Raw genomic sequence first — 11,404 nt, 5'->3', positions numbered from 1 at the left:
TGGTGGGGGGGGGGTGTAAAAGTGAAGAGTGTGAACCAGCTAATGAGAATGGCTCTGATTTCCTGACTAGCTCTTTGTTGTGTTTCTGGGCCACAGCTCCGTCTTCACAGTCTCTCTCTGAATGAAGCCCCTGCTGTAGGTAAAAAACCCTGCCTTGCTCATTAGCATGGCTATCTCTTTTCAGTAGACACGTCCGGTTGTTGATATACCACTGCAGTCAGTGAGCAGGCCTACGCCGGGAGAGGCTCAATCAAGATAGTCCCTTCAAACAGACCAGTGAACTGTGAATAACGTCGTTACGTCGAGTCCCAGAACAGAGGTCTGTGGAGACGGAGGAGGAGACTAGATCAAGATTTAAGTGAGATGGACAACAACAGACGGGGGGGGGGGGTCCTCAGAGTTTAGATGACAAAATAATAGGATTACTGCTGCTGCATGTTGATAACACACTGCTGCTGAGAAGACCCTGAAATAAGAGGACGGGCTCCGACCTCACAACAGCAAATATTAAAATAGATTTGTTACACACTTTGTCTGTGTGTGTGTGTGTGTGTGTGTGTGTTTTTGCTGGTCACAGACCTGTCAGGTCTGTCAGGTTTTCATGATCCTATACTTGACACAGACTCCTGGGCAGTGGTGGCTTAGTGGTTGAGGAAGCGGCCTTGGCTCAGGAAGGTTTGAGGTTCGAGTCCCGAGGTGTTCTGAACATGTTGAGATTGTTGGCTCCATGTGACTGGACCATGGAAGATGAAAATGTAGAAGAGGAGTGAGTGACCTCAGACCAAAGAGAGACACGTTAACATCCTGTCACGTCTGTCACAGGAACTGGAGAGCTGCTGAGGTCACTGAGGTCACTGAGGTCACTCATTTAAATGAGTGAACACACTGGAGCAGCCTTTGCTTCATCTCTGGCTGGATTGACTGATGAACCGACCTTTCTGCTGGATGTTATTGTTTCCCTGAGTAGCTGATTGGTTCATTTCTCTCTAATGACTCACAGGACTGTTTTTCATGTTGGACCCAGAATCCCAGGTCCATGAAGAGTAGCACATGACGTGGTTTGGATCTCTTATTGAATTATTGAACTACTCAACTATTATATACCATGTTCACATCCTTGTAATTATACTAGCTCTGCTTCTATGTACATATACATACTACAGAGATGTACTTAGTATACATACATATACACATACAGTATATATACATATATATACTGTATGTACAGTACATACATATATATATACACATATATGTGTGCATGTTGTTGTGATGTTGTAGTAGATGAACAGATGTAAACATGCACTTGATCATGACGTCACAGTGACCTCCCTGTGATTTGTGGTTCAGTTGTCATGCGTTCACGGACTGGATGGCTGTTGCACACACACACACACACACACACACACACACACACACACTAGAAGTATGGAACATTCAAATGAACTACTGACCTGTAAAACACTTTCTATTTTTCAAATTTAAATATAAAAAGCAGCATCTGTTGAGCCATCAGAGATGGAAGATAAAAAGACCATTTCTAAAATGGTCAGTACAGATACACACACACACACACACACGCAGACACGAGAAAACACAACCCCATTTACCAAAGTGATTTTTCTTTTGTGAAAACAAAGAAAATGCCCCATTAATCATTTGAAGTTCTTTGACAAACATCTGTTTGTCTTCAAATGCTGTTGTGTTGTTGTTGTGTGAAATCTTTCCTCTTCCTGAAAATGGTCTTCTTCTTTTTTTGGTTGTTCTACGTTATCGTCTGTCAACCCTCTTGTCAGGGTTCTGCTGTGATTGGCTTCTGCTAATTTGCCCCATGATGCCTCTTGCCTGACAGTTCAGCTCTGAAGAGTTGCAGGCGTTTGGACTCCGAAGCATAACAGGACTAATTTGGGATGTGAGATCTCTTCTTAAACCATTCAGCTCTTCACTTTCATCTGCCGCTCCACCACCACAGCCGGCCGCTGCGCTAAACCTCTGCTTCTCATTGCCTAATGGAGCAGAAAATAGCCCTGTTTGCCTCCTCGTTCCTGCACCTCTGCTCACTGAGGGCCAGCAGGCCTGAGGGGAAGAGTGAGTGAGAGAGTATGGACGTGCATGTGTGGACAGTGACAAGAGAGGGACATTACAGGACACACATGGCCTCTCCATAACGTGCTCCCGGCTGGGCTGTTTGACTGGCCATAAAGTGAAGGCTGCTAACGGCCTCCCACTTAATGGACTCATTAAGACTGGATTGTAGGGGGATGTGTGATTGTTGGTGTACATGTGCTGTTACTTCTACCCTCCTAGAATCTGTTGTAGTCTGTAGATGGTGACACCGGTGCATCAGTGTGGTGTTCAGTCAGCGTAGCTGTGTCGGGGTTTGAGGCTCAGGTCGTCACATCGTCTGACGGGGGCTCTGAACGTCAAAGCCGTTCAGTTCCACTACAGAGTTTCTGCTGCTTTGTCTCACAGTGTGAGACAAAGGCTGATCTGAACAGAACTGCCCGCTGCCTCCACCAGGCCGTGACTGCTCATTACAGCTGTCAGTCTCTCCGTTCTGACCAGAGGGTCAGCTCATGTCTGCTCATTATATTTTACGCTTCAGCTGTGTTTTTCTGCACTGGCCTTTTCTTCCTGTTGTGTTGAGTGAAAATCATGCACCAAACACTGCATCACGGGCCAAAGTAATTAATCTGATAAACAATGACCTTTACAGTAAATTTGGATATTCAGGGTCATGTTGGACATGTACAAGGCCAATGAGGCAGTAGTTAGGAGTGCTGTCAGAGTGACTGATAGGTTCAAGGTAGAGGGAGTTACATCTGGGACCAGCTCTGAGCCCCTTTTTGTTTGCTGTGCTGATTGACAGGCTGTAGATGAGGTCAAACACGAGGCTCCATGGACCGTGATGTTTGCAGATGACATTGTAATCTATGGTGAGAGTAGGGAGAAGGTGGAGGAAAACCTGGAGAGGTGGAGGGTTGAGGAGCAAAACAGGACACGTGTGGACGGTAGAAAACTGATTTGTGAGTTTTGCAGCAACAACCAGACCCTTTTGGGATTCTGGATTCTGATTGGATCAAGTGGAGCATGTGTTGATTGTAGAAGAAAAGATTTGTTGTTCATCCTCTCCAGATTAATGCCTGATTTACTCCAGTTCCAGTTCCAGGGCCTGTTCTCTGCCCAGGCCTGATCTGGAACCAGCGTCTGAACAAACAGTCAGCCAGGAACAACACACTTCCAACCAGTCACTAAAATCTTTTTGGATCTCGGGGACGAAACTGCGTCTGTCGTGGGCTGAAGTTGTTATAAATGTGACCGTCAGATTTGTGGCTTTAACCCTAACTGAGGCACTGGGCCTCAGGAGATTATGATGATCAGGTTTATGGTATTTTACAAAGACTTTTTTTTTCTCAGACACTGCACTCTGTGCACCACTGAGAGGCTGACCTGCGGCTTTAGAGTTTCAGGATTACCTGTGAACCTGACGCCCAGAGGTTTGAACCCATACTTATTCATTGTGTAAATTCATCAGGGAGGATGTGATTGGTAGTGAATGTGTACAAACATACAGTCAGTGTCATGGAGAACTTAAGAACAGATAGTTCTAGATGTGTGTCTGTGACCTCACCAGCACTGGACTCTACAGAACCTTCTGTGTTTGAGTTTCTCTCCAGTATCTGATGTTGAAGCAGACAGTTGTCAGACCATATGTTACCTTCTTTTAGATGTATTTTCTGCCTCCATATATCTAACAGAAGGAATCCTGAAAACCAGCACTGAGGTCGTGTTGGACTTGGTCCGGATCAAAGACCTACAGAACCTATATCTGTGTTTGTGATACTGAAGCTGAAGAAATATGAGTTGTGACCCAGAGTTGACCTGCGTCTGTGTGGCTCGTTATTTTAACCCAGTGAAAGAAATTAAAGACGTTCCCTGCGGTCGATCTCTCTGCCAAAACCATTGGTTCTGTTCTTCCTCACATTAGTTTCTCATTTAACACCTGCTGTCGTACTGACAAAAAAAGACTCAAACTGCAGCAGAACATATACCATAAACATGGAACCTGGAATGTCACCTTTGACCCAATGTTAACATAATATTTATATCACAAAATAATAAGCCTATGTTTTATAATATAGTGGTAATTATTATGTGGATCAGTAGCTAACGGGACATAGAACCTCAGGAATCCTCCAACCCGTCCTTGTCAGCTTGAGTGTTTGGTAGTTTTTGTACTGATGCTGGTGACGACCACAGTCGTGTTCAGCTCTTACACTTCAACGTCGCAGCTTTTGTGTGGTTTTTTTTTTTCAGCTTTAGAACAAAAATCTCCAACCACTAGGTGTTGGACCAGTACCATGTTGTGGGTCACCTGGTACTGGGCAGAGAAACGACAAATAACATTATTTTGTTATATTGACTATCTAAGCATTCTCACCTCAGCCGTAAGGTCAGGGGTCGGTTGTTTCGAGGTCAGGGGTCGGTTGTTTCGAGGTCAGCGGTCAGTTGTTTCCGTCCCTGGTCGCCCTGTGTTTATGTGGGTTTTCACATAAACCCACCAAGATGGTTGTCTGGATGTGTGGCCCAGTGGACTGGACTGGACTGTCCTGTGTTTATGTGGGTTTTCTCCAAGTTCTCTGGTTCCTCTCACAGTCCAAGATGGTTGTCTGGACGTGTGGCCCAGTGGACTGGACTGGACTGGACTGGACTGGACTGGTCGACTGTGACCCACTGCAGACATTTACTCTTGACCCTGTGACCTTGAAATGGAATGTAAAAGTGATTGGACGACGATCAGTGTGAAAGATGTTTGATTACAGTTAATAACCTCTCTGTCTGTCACGCCGTCTGTCTCAGTTATGTGATACGTTCCCAAAACTTCAGCCCATAATGTAGCAAAAAAAAAAAAAAAACCTCTCGGCAAAATGTCTTTTACAAACATTTACATTTATAGTTCTACTAAAAGTGGAAAGAAAAGAGCTGTCAGTCAGGTGTTGGTCCACTGGTCCACAGCCGGTCTTTTAGTGACCTAGATCAGACAGAATTATAGAAGTGAATTTGTTGTAAATTTTGGGACAGAGTTAATGTTAGGACAGAGTTAATGTTAGGACAGAGTTAATGTTAGGACAGTGAAGTACTGATGTTAAACAGCAGTCAGTCTATAAAGTCAATGTGTTTAAAAGATTTGTTCTATCAAATAGATCATCCTTATGTTTTTCTTCCCAGAAAAAGGTGATATTTAGTTTCCCCCGAGGCTGGCGGCTGTTGACTGATTAAACTTCCTTCTCCTTCAGCCACTCAGGCTTCTTCTGCATTCATTAACAACTGTAAACAGCCAAAAGTGTGGCCCGATGATACGGCACATTAAATTATAGTGCAGTGTCTGCTTCTCATTTGTAAAGTGTAGTCTAAGCCCTCATTTCATTAGCACTTCCATATTATGTCCTGTGTCGCCTTCTGTTCCCACAACCCTGGTATTCTGGGACTGACTGTGGAGTCTGTTCAGCTCCACTGATCAGGAGAATTAACATGCGACTCAGTCCCAGTTTAGTTGGCTCACTTTAACATGTGATGCTGGACCACAGTCTGGGCTGCTGCCTGACTTTAGAGCGCTAAAAATGGACGGGTATTTGAAGAGAAGACGGTATTTCACCTGGACTCGTGTCATGTATTTATTAGCTGGTTAAAAAAAGAAGTCAACTTATGCTAATATGAACCAGGGGTGTGTGTTGGCAAGAACAAAGATACAGATCACAATACGATATACTGCGATACTATAGCCACGACAAAATATAGAGTACCCTCCCACCCCCCAGTGTAGCTGTAGTCCCAGTGTGATCCTAGTCTCAGTCTCAAACATTTTTTGAACAGTTTAAAAATATATTCCTAAGGGTAAAGTTTTCTAATTAACTTCAGCTGAGGAAAAGTAGTCTTTGACTGCTGTGAGGTATTGATCTGTTTTATTCTGCTGTCCTACATCTGAACTCTTTGAAGACACAGTCTCTGACTGGACGGTTCATCTGGTCTCCAGGCTCTGCTGTGACGTTACATCAAACAAGGAAACAGACTGGTCAGTGATCTGTCAGTCCTGTCGTCAACCCACCTCACATCATGACTGTACGTGGTACCTCTGGGGGGAGGGGGGGGTCTGAGAGAGAGAGAGGAGAGCTGAGTTTTTTTTTTTCTCTTTCGTTCAATGTCATTGATGGCGTTTGCTTCATGGCGCTTTGCCATAATCAATGTATTTTCCACAAACACATCAGCAGTCCTGCTGGGGGGCACAGAGGGATCCAGACGTCTCCTGAGACGCTCTTTGATCCGGGCTGGGGAGTACAAGCCCTCATGATTCACACAGGCTCCGCCGGCCTGTTAGCACCTGCAGCCAGCCTCACTTCTGCCGTCTGCCTGAGATGAGAGACGTTCACTGGCAGAAAATGATTTCAGTCAAAAAGTTGGGACGCTCCAGATTCAAGCTAATGCCACGGTGTTAGTGAGAAAATTAGGATTTTATAGGTGTAAAAACCTGGAGCTTCAAGACTGGGAGAAGCCCAGGCTACATTCAGTATGTTCTGAGGTAGGAGTTCAACAGGCTTTTTTAGAGCGGATTCTTTGTTTACTCATAAACACAGCTGTAATTACAGGGAGAGCGGTAAATTAACACAGTACACTGAATTGAACTTGTTAATTAAAATACTTACTGCATGGGGTTCTTTTTGAGAACATGGAGAACCCTATAACAGTATGAGATATATATACACACACACACACACACACACACACACACGTAGTATAACGGTAGCCCTGTGTAAATGTTTCTTTATGCTAAGATTAAATCTTTGTCACTCAAACAGACCTCAACAGTTTCCTGAGGAATATTTCTGGTTCAGAGCTGGTTGTCGAGTTCTTGTTGAACAGAACGTGGTGTGAAGTTTGTCAATCAGGGTTTTTACTCTGTGCTCATCCATTAGGATGAAGACACCGTCTGTAAACATTCAGCTGAAAGAACTGTTTCAGCTTCTTCTAGTCTGACAGTCTTGTTTCAGGAACTCCAAACTCAGGCTGTTTACCTTTAACTACTGCGTGTTTTTGAACCAGACCCTGAGATCAGGCAGTGTTTATGACCGTCATCTGTCTGCACCAGGCTGAGTCAAACAGACCCACGTCGAACTCAGAGGCTTTATTCTCAGGGGTTTTAGTTTGACACTTTTTTACTCAGACAAACAATGACAAACATGTTTTGTGGTTAGTGCTCATGTCGTACAGGAAGAAAAGAAAAGCACCAGTTCGATCCCCAGTGGTAGCTGATGGTCTTGTTGGTTTTCTGCTTTCCAGTCAACCTCATGTTGACGATGATGATGATATATATCACTATATACGGTGTTGTCGTCGTCCCTGTACTGTGATACGTATGGTATCAGTAGATTGTTGCTAATTCACAGCGCTAACGCAGCAGTGTTGACTGACTGAGGTGAGGACCACGTGAAGAGACTGTTCACCAACATGAGCCTCCAGGCTCCCCCCTCTGTGTCTCAGTAACGTCTCCAGCTCTTTAGCTGCTGATTGAACCAGTGTGTTCACCAGCTTGTTACTAACTGGCTGTTTGTGGTTTAAAGCCCAAAAGGTTAGGAGGGGTGGGGGTTTTAAACGCTATTTAGTTACCAGAAGCTGCTGACGATGATGAGTCAGCCTAACAAGTCAGAACGATGGGCTGAGAGAAGGTAGAGCTGCCGGAAGGTTCTAAACCAGGAGCTACGCTGAGGCTTAAATCACACGGAGAAGAAGAAGAAGAAAAATGATAAAAATAAAAGTAATAATCTTTCTGAATCAGCGGCAGCAGTGGCTGTTATAACTGTGTTATAACAGCCTGGTCGTTCAGCTGACTTACATGGAGCAGGTCATCACAGTAACTGCAGGCAGTGTGTGTGTGTCAACAACACACATGCTGTAAGATCTGTCCGTCCACGCCGTCGCAGGAGTCGGTGGAGCCGTTTGGATTATTGGAATGTGTGTGTGTGTGTGTGTGTGTCATCTTAATTCTCAGGTGTGGGTCACGGCCGTTGTTGTTCCCGTCTCACTCCGACTTCATTGGAGAACAAACATCAGTTCTCTTATTAGAACACAGTGGAACAAGAATCCAGACCTGGCCACATGCTAATACATGGGGGAGGGAGGGGGGAGATAGGAAGTGATAGCTCAGCAGAAAGGTGTAAAATCCTCCGTTGGTTTGCTAATCTGCCTGGATTATTGTGGACGCTTTTCACCATTGGCCCCAAGATGGAGGACGGAGGAGGTTCTGGTTCTGGTTCTGGTTCTAGGACCAGCTTTCATACAGCCTGGTCCACAGTCACAGAGGACTGTGTGGGTGAGGCTGGGAGCCACGTGGGGGGGGGGGGGGGCTTCTTTATTTCCTCCCATCTTCCATTGTCAAGGCGCCGCCGTGGAAACACACGGGAGAAAATACTGGGGTGGAAACGAGAGGGAAGAGTGGACGGAAAGACAGACGAGTCAAACCAGAACAGACCAGACCTGAGCACACTGTGTGTGTGTGTGTGTGTGTGTGTGTGTGTGAGCACTGCAGCGTCGGAGCTGCTGTGTTTGTCTGTGTGAAAGACTGACTGTAAATAATGCTGGAGTCTTGGCAGAGTGACAGGTGCAGCAGGCTGGCCCCAAGGAGGGAGAGAGAGAGAGAGGGAGAGAGAGAGAGAGGGTGAGGCTGTGTAAATAAGAGAGTGAGAGTGTGGGTGACAAGAGGGTAAACAAAATGGAGGGAGAGGGAGAGAGGGAGGTGACGGAGGAAGTTGTCTTTAAAGTGCCAACCGGTCAATCTTTTGAAGTGGCCCACATTGGCATAGGATGAATAAACATGAGCACCGTTGGCTTTCAAGTGAAGCTGGACTGGAGGTGTACGGCTCCTCAGAGACCAGGAGGCCATGTTGATAAAACACTCTGATCCTCTGCTGTTTAATCTGGAGGTATTTACCATGTTAACCTTTGTGTTCATTCTCTCCTCTGGGTGCATTAGTGGGGGGGGGGGGGGGGGGGGGGCACACCTATTAGACAAACAGAGAGACTGGATAATAGACCGTGGGACCAGTCCTGGTTCTGTCCTGGTTCTGTGTTTCCACCACGCTGCTGTTTCAAAGGCACCAGTGATGTCACGGCTGATCGTCACTGAAGTCACAGAACTGACTGAATACTTTTTCCTCCGCTCACTCCCCCAGAGGCGCTCGGAATATTAACCCAGTGCTGCCCCCAGGGCTGAGAACATTACCAGCTCCTTCTAAGCCCATGCAGCAGAAGTGCGACGGTGGTGTGACTACAAAGTCACTCTGCTGCTGGGGTTCGACTCCGGACTCTTGGTTCTGGATAAAATCACAGCAGACTCTGCACAGAATCATGGACCCAGTTGTTGGTTGAACATTTGAGTAATTCTTATAATTATAGTTGGATAAAAACATGTCAGGTTTCACCCGCCCCCTCCCCAATTAAAACTGATCTTTTTTTGTCACCAGTTTGTTGTCATTTACAGAGCAGCGTTATCCAACCTCACTCTTTGTTTTGTTCATGTCTCTGGGGGGTGGAGGGGTGGGGTGGGGGGCGTCGGAGGTAATAATCGTGCCGTACTGCTGTGCTCTCTGTTTCTTTGGAGACTTTATTGAAATCTCAAACCTGTCCCTCTGCTGTGGCCGTCTGAGAGCTGACGCTGTCTTCCTCCCTGAGTGGATTTCCTCCTCTCCAGTTAAATTATCCTTGAATTTTCCATCTACTGCTCCCTCTCTCCCTCCCCCTCCCTCCCTCACTCTCTCTCTCTCTCTCTTTCTTTCTCAATTTTGAATATTTTCCCTCTGGGTTTTTCTGTCTTCCTCACTTGTCTCTGCTTCACCACTTTACTTCCTCCATCCTGCTCTCCCCGTCTTTCTGCCTCTGGGACTCTAGTGCTATCAAAGCCTCGGATTGCATTACTATTGTACCACTGATATTCATTACATTACTGCAGTACTATTTACAATGATACTATACTAGGATTTTTACTGCAGTACCGTAAGAACCAAATAGTGTAGTTGGAGTTACACACAGTGTTGAAGTGTGGCTGTACCAGGGTCCACTGTTCCATTTAAAGACACAAGGCGTCTGTGCTGTGGTTTGTCAAATCATTTAGAACCATATTGTTTGCGGGTCACAACCGAATCAGAACTGGACGGAACCCAGAGCTGAACCCAGAGCCTCCTGTGTGACAGGCAGAAATATCACCTTCGCTCCACTCTGGTCCCTCATGAACCAAAGCTAATGACAAATGTGAAACAAACAGAAGAATCAAACACTGGAGTGAGTCGCTGACATTTACAGCTTCGTCTGTTCTCTGGCTCTGAAACACACAACACTGGTGTCAGTCAAACTGAACCACATGAGAACCACATACGTAGAACCTACACACACACACACTATGCTAGAGATAATAAAGAGATAACAGCCTGAGTGCTGCTGTGTTTGAATTACCATGTGGTTGAATGTGTTGGTCAGTGGATGGTGTCCTGACCCAGAGCTGGGGGGGGGGGGGGGGGGGGGGGGGTGGACGCAGGTCTGTCATGGTGTCAGTGTATCTGTGTTAGTGTGAACACACACACACGTCGGTGGTGCAGGCTGGAAGGAGGCTAATGAATGCTACAACCTACAGCTCAGAGGTGTGTGTGTGTGTGTGTGAGTGTGTGTGTGTGTGAAGGAAAACTGCAAACCTTTGTTTCTAAATCTTTTATCCAATTCTTTTTGTTACTAAGCAACATCTCCTGCAGAACGATCTGAGCAGAGAACCCCAGGAACCTGACACTGAGAACACACATGTCCACCAGGGGTCACCCACTGGACACACATGGAGTTAATACATTTCTAAAGAACCTGACTGTGTTTCTAACAGACCAGGTGATCGTCTGTGCTGTCTGTCTGAACCGTCTGACTTTACAGGAAAGTTAATTTGTTGTTAAATAAAGTCATGTTCTGATTGGAGGAGCTTCATTGGATGATGAAGCTGAGCAGCTCAGGATCAGAGAACGACAGACACAGTGAGCTCCTCCTGTGTTTACATTCTAACAAGGCACATTCTGGCTGCCTCCAGCAAATGGAGGGGCATTAGGGTGATACTGAGGGTATCACTGAGGTTAGTCTGAGGTGACAGTCTGTGTTTGCCCCCCCACCCCACCCCCCCGACATTACCCTTCTCTTTGATCAAGCCCAGAGAAGAGGCAGGACGTTGACCAAGATGAAATGTGTTTTTTGTGTAGGTGTGTGTGTATGGATGGGGGAGGGGGCAGAGGAGGGAGGTAGGACAGGAGGGATTGTGGGATGGAAGGTAACGTGGAGGATTTGTCCTCGGTGCAGCAGCAGCAGCAGCAGCAGCAGCAGCGTA

General features: G+C 46.0%; 1 protein-coding gene across 11 annotated transcripts in view; it reads left to right on the top strand.

Annotated features, from left to right (window-relative positions):
• Positions 1-11,404, top strand: part of grik5 (glutamate receptor, ionotropic, kainate 5) — a 51,085-nt gene that overhangs the window by 1,077 nt on the left and 38,604 nt on the right. The gene's annotated exons all lie outside the window — the stretch shown is intronic.

The sequence above is a fragment of the Cynoglossus semilaevis genome, chromosome 13, assembly GCF_000523025.1.
Source record: "Cynoglossus semilaevis isolate Cse_v1.0 chromosome 13, Cse_v1.0, whole genome shotgun sequence".
Lineage (NCBI taxonomy): Eukaryota > Metazoa > Chordata > Actinopteri > Pleuronectiformes > Cynoglossidae > Cynoglossus > Cynoglossus semilaevis.
The sequence above is the reverse complement of the archived record's forward strand: the minus strand, read 5'-3'. Positions and strand labels throughout refer to the sequence as shown.